This window comes from Hyaena hyaena, unplaced genomic scaffold (assembly GCF_003009895.1).
Source record: "Hyaena hyaena isolate Hyena2069 unplaced genomic scaffold, ASM300989v1 scaffold_518, whole genome shotgun sequence".
In the NCBI taxonomy this organism is placed as follows: Eukaryota; Metazoa; Chordata; class Mammalia; order Carnivora; family Hyaenidae; genus Hyaena; species Hyaena hyaena.
In genome coordinates this window covers 407835-413834 of record NW_024081151.1, presented here as the reverse complement: position 1 = coordinate 413834, position 6000 = coordinate 407835, and the positions used below count along the sequence as shown (strand labels likewise).

Genomic DNA, 6000 nt, shown 5'->3' with positions numbered 1-6000 from the left:
AAGCCAGGGCCTTGAAAGAAACAGATGGTATTCTCAAACTGAGCAATTAAAGAGATTTTAACAAAGGGACTATTTAAGACATGGTGTGCAGAATTTTGGAAGCCCAACAAGTGATAGTGAAATAACCTGGGGTTGGAAAAGGAGAGGTTGGGGACCTAGGTGGCATTCACCAAAGATACCCTGATGGGACAAGGGAATGGGGAAAATTACCTCTACAGAGAGGGAGGTTTTATGGAGAGGGTCACTGCATAGCAGCTGTTGCCTTCATTAGAGATGCAGCCAACCCACGGTGACCTGAAAGGAGGGACTTGGGAATCAGTGTCTTCATTCATCCTTTCTCCTCCTTTCCTTGGGTTGTCGCTACCACTGATTGACTGAATCCACCTAGAGGCCAAAGGAAAGGGAGCCTGTCGATTTTGACTGTATAAGACAGCATCTAGGGCAAGCTGTAAGAAGAAAAGGATAGAGAAGACCTGGAGACCCAAACTGAAAAAATATAGCACATAGCCCTTTCCAAATATCTTTCATAGAATATTAGTTCTATGAAATGATTCATGGAGAAAAAGGTCTGGGATCAAAGCAGTTTAAGAAATGCCACATAATATAACCCACATATTCTGTGTGCAAGCCACTGGCAGTGCCATGAAAAGTAGAGAGGAAGTCTCTGCCCCTTCATGAAATTTATAGCTTACTGAAAGAGAAACAATAAATGCACAAATAAATAATTGGCTGCGTAACTCAACATTAGGTAGTGACCAGTGTTATGAAGAATAAAAGTTTCATTTTGATGGGATATAAACTAAATATTCTATCAAAAACAATTTTGGAAATATGAACTTAATAAAAAGTATTGTCTATTGGGGAAATTATGACCCCTTCAAATGGAGACATTTTTAATAATTTATAGTACAGTGTCTCATGTCAATTAGAAATACACAAATGGATATTGTATTAAGAAATCTGGGAACTTAATAGGAGTTATATTAATAAGTATAAACTCTACTGTCTGTTAATAACTATAAACTCTAACATAATTATAAGCTATAAACTCAAGCACAAATGACCAAGGGAAAAAAATGCACAAAATTAAAATGTGGAAAATGCATAAGTTAAGTTTTAAGCCAAAAGTGAGAATGAATAGATAAACATGAAATTCTTTATAATTTGAGCTAAAGTTCTAATTTTGTTTATTGATAGAATCTTCTATATCTGATATCTTTAGAGTTAATCATAAAAGTGAGCTGGAATAATTTCAAATCTCTTTCAGTGTTTCTTCCTTTTTTCTTTGGTCTGTCATATATTATCTCTGTGGTTTCTTACTTTTCCTCAAAAGTGATTACATGTTATTCATTTTATATCTTGTGTCTGGCCCTATATTCGGCTCCATGGGGTTTTGTAGAGGTACCTTGCAAGTTAAATTGAATTATATAATAAGAATTATTATTTAGTAATAATTAAAGGAATGAAAAGAAGAAAAAATCTTTTATACGTGCATGCTTTGTGCCAGATAGTGTTTTAAGTGCTTATGTAGATTATCCCTTTAGTGCTCACAACAGTCCAATGCAATGGGTTACTATTATTATCCCCATACTACAGATTAGAAAACTGATGCTTTAAGAGTTTAAGTAACTTTCCCAGTAGTACACAGCTAAAAGGTGTTAGAGCCAGGAGATCTAATCCCAGAGCAGGGACTTTTAAATTACTTGCCGTATAGTTTGAATAATATTCACTTAAGTCTAATTAATTTAGACTATCTAACTAGACAATTGTTTTGATGCATCAGGTGCAGGCTTAGAAAATTTTAAATTTTAAAAAATATAAAATTAGAGATCAGTGTGTTAGAAAAATGAAGAGATATGCATTTAAGCCACAAACATAAAGAAGCAGTTGAAATTCCAAAGACAAGGACCACATACAGATGAAGTAAATATTGAGTCCATAAGAAGAGGAAGGTAGCAATGTTATATTCAATAGGATTGAGACTCAATTGTGGGATAAATTACACTAGAGCATTTTAAGTGAAGCCAATGCTATGTTTTTTATATCTTATGCTATGACATTTACAGAAAAATAAAAGTTTTAGTGGCATAGTAGTGTTTTTATATAAAATAAATACAAAAGCCTAGTTAAGACATAAAAATTCCATGTACCACCAGAGATGTTGGAGGCATATTTAATTCATGTACTTTCAAATATGAGCAACATGGGGACATTTTTATCTGAGAGTATTTTTACTCTATGATACATAAGTTTATATGTACTCTATGATAGCTATGTCAGCCAATTAAAAAAAATAATTACCTTACTTTAAAGTTTCAGCACTTTTTTCACTTAATTATGCCATTAAAATTAAAAGGTTTGTGTAGAATTAAAAAAAACTAATAATTCTTAGAGGATAAGAGGAAAGGTAGATAGCTTTTAGAAGTTTAAATATATTTACTCAAGGACTTATCTAAAAAGCCATGAAAAGTACTTTGCCATAAAAATATTAATAGTGTTATATATATCATTAGTTTAACCAGAATAGCTTAAAAATCAGATCTTTTGCTGAAGTGGTTAGGTTTATGTAGGTTTATACTAACAAAGTTAGTATGCTGTCAAGTATTTTCAGATAAATAATGTATGACGTTGGGGTGCCTGGGTGGCTCAGTTGGTTAAGTGTCCGACTTCAGCTTAGGTCATGATCTCATGGTTCTGAGTTTGAGCCTCACATCGGACTCCGTGCTGTCAGCATGGAGCCACTTTGGATCCTCTGTCTCCCTCTCTCTGCCCCTCTCCCAACTTTCTCCCTCAAAAATAAATGAACAGTAAAAAGTTTTTTAAAATAATAATATATGATGTAAATAGTAGAGTAATCAATAAAAAAAACTATATAGATATCAAGATGAAATGTCCTGGTGCTGACAGAATGGTGATAGTTCTTATATTACTATAACTGAAGTAAAGGCAAAGTTACAAGGCTTTTGACTAGTTATGTAGTTGTTCGTTAAAAATGACTTTACGAATATCCTTCTCACGTTTGGTCTATATTACCATCATAACAATTATTAATTTCAATATACAAGCAACTTAAAACCACATGAAAAATCCACTCACTGCCCAAAGAATACATGCATCTCACTGAGTTGTATATCCTTGATAAGAGTGAAAGTTAGGTAGTTTAAATATTCACTGGATTCCTATTACTGTGGCTCATGAGAACCACTGTGCAACGAGAGGAATAATACTTGTGACTTCTCAAAAATTGGGAGAAGCTATCTAGAATGGCTAGCGTTGTGGGATATATAAAATATTTCTCTCGGGCTTTAGTCACATAGACCTAAGCAAAGAAAATTGGATCAGTCTAGAAAATCAATTGGACAATTCAAACTCAATTGCCCTTTTCCCTAACAGATATAATTTACCTGTGAAATAGCTGGTGATGCAACCTTCTTTATCTTTACAAAATATGCCACTTTTCTCTATAGATCGTACCATTCTTTTTTTCTGAAGAGTAATAAAACTTTCCTTGAATCTCTCTTAAAGGAATACTGCTTTGCACACAAGGCCATAATAGTTCTAGAGCCATTTAGAGGGCTGAAAATTACCGTTGTCATTTATTACCTGTCTGGCCTTGTATAAATTTAACCTCTCTAAGATTCTGTGTCCTCAGTTGAAACTATATTACTTATGCTTACTTTGAAGGATTGTTGGGAAGATTAAATGATGTAATATAAATTATGGTTATGTAGGAATAACCCACACTAGTTTCTAAAATTTTAATTTGTATACTTATTACTGTGATATTTGATATCTCTTATACCATATTGAAATATGAAAATAAATCCACATTTGTTTGCATTTCCCATAGTTCCTACCTCAATGCCTATATAAAATGGCACTCAATAAATGCACGTTCCATGAATATGAGTGGGCAAATAATAGAATAAAGATTCAGAGTTTTGTCTTACTTTACCATACTTATGATTTTTGTTGCAGGCCTAGATGTGATGAGGATCAAGTAGGCAAAACACTACCAGAGTTCTGGGTTGTTGTCAATATTCATGGGCACCCTGAACACTAGTCCTGTGAAAAAGGCAACTGCTTTAACTAATTCCATTGGCTTTCTAAAAATATATATAACTTTTTAGGGTGCTATTAATGTAAATTACAAACAAAACTATATACACAAAAGTTCTGAATCTATTATCCCCCAAAACTTTGGTTAAAGAATGAATATTTATTTGCTTCTTTCTAAAATTCTGGGAAGACTCTTCGAGAAAACTCATTGTTAAAATTATGACCATGTTAAATATATCTTAAAATAGTAATTAAAACTAGTTCATACATATCCTATCAATTCAATTAATATAAAATAGATGTGTGTCTGGGAAAAAACACAAAAGAAATATTAAAAAACGAATATACTGTTCCATATTTTTTAATGAACTTATCATTTCTTATACAAGGTACAAGTGAAGGAGGGAAGGGAAGGAGAATTCTCATGAAAATGTACTCAATGGAAACTTGAGGCTAACATGGAAATTGCAAATGAAGTACATTCCAAAGTGAGGTGATAGTCCAAAACACAAATAATTTCAAAGGAGAAATTCCAGAATCAGTTGAAAACAAACAAGTAAATCTCTCAGCCATTTCAAGGGTGTAAAATGATATGCAATGGACATCATAGAAGAGTAGCAAAATGAAGGTACCTTTAGAGAGAGTTGTGCTAGGAATCTCAACCCATTCTGGTGGTGTTGAGTACACGTGAGGAACCAAGCTGGTTAGATGTTACCTACCTCGAACTGTAGTAGCAGAGTTAAGAAACTGTACTTTGAAAAAGAACTGCATCATCAGAACTTACGGGAACAGAGGAAGAGTGCTTTTCCCTCCAACTATGAGAAGACCATTCTTGAAAGCTGTCTAAGAGATCCTCCAAGGAGGGATGAGAGCAGCTTAGGGGAAGGAAGCTAGAGATAGGCTTCTGGTGGTGACGCACAGAACAGAGTTACATTTATCCATTGGAGGGAACTTCAGATAAAAGTAATGGAAGAGGGACTCCATTGCACCCAAAGACTTCCGTATAAAAGAAACAGTCTGCTTTAAGATTTTCCAAGTCCAGAAAGGGCTGCTACTGGATAACCAGCAGAGTACCAATCAAGCAAGAAATCCCTCCCCATGCTCTATTTTCATTCTCCTTCCTCCACCACTCCTCCAGCCCTGAAGGAATGAGAGAGGAGGATCAGGCCCTGAATAAGGAGAGAGCGTCCTGAACCAAAACCATCATATTTCCTGATGAGGGCCCATAGCACCCTGAGTTTGGAAAGGGGAAAGCCACAACCTAAAAGTAAATTCAGAGATTTGATTCTTACATAACACTGGAAGATTTAGATACTGAACTGTGATTTGATTTAATTACTAAAATGTGAGTGTAAGGACTTTAGTTGTATAAACATGACAATAGAAATCATAGAGCCTGCCTAAGATTCCATCTAGCATCAGGGAAAGGCCCAGTCTCACTGAGAAAATTAAAAAGTATGGTGGCAACAAAACTAAGGTTCCCTACATTGTTGCATCCTAGGAGCGTTCATGTTGATATAATAATTGTACCTACTTAGTTTTGATGAAAGTATAGATATTTATATCACTAATGATAGTTTTGTCCACAGATCACTTTTGTTAAATGATGAATGTTTTCTTTATTCTTAATGAGGCATGTGATAAATTCAGACTATGTTTATTTAGTTTTACATGTATATAACCAGTCATGTAAAAACTCAAAATGTGCTACTTTCTGGGTTCTTTGACTTACCAATGATTTGACAAAAGTGTCCTCTGGGATGATATTGTAGGATCATTCATGGATAAAATACTGTCTCTTGAATAGCTTTTTTCCTTGTTATTTAAAAATAAAGCCTTTGCATAGAAGCACATTCCTAGTCTTAGATTTGGAAGTGGATTTTGCTAATTAAGAATAAAAATCTGCAAAACAGATTTTTTTCTGCAAAAAAATTCTGTTAA

The 6000-nt window shown here is 34.0% G+C and overlaps 1 long non-coding RNA gene across 1 annotated transcript in view; it reads right to left on the bottom strand.

The window, feature by feature from the left end:
* LOC120247388 overlaps positions 1-5955 on the bottom strand; it is a 7123-nt gene extending 1168 nt beyond the window's left edge. The window contains exons 1-2 of the long non-coding RNA XR_005532289.1: positions 5792-5955; positions 211-384 (exon numbers count right to left, since the gene is read on the bottom strand). This is a non-coding gene — a long non-coding RNA (uncharacterized LOC120247388). The remainder of the gene's footprint in view (positions 1-210; positions 385-5791) is intronic.
* Between the last annotated feature and the right edge of the window lie 45 nt (positions 5956-6000).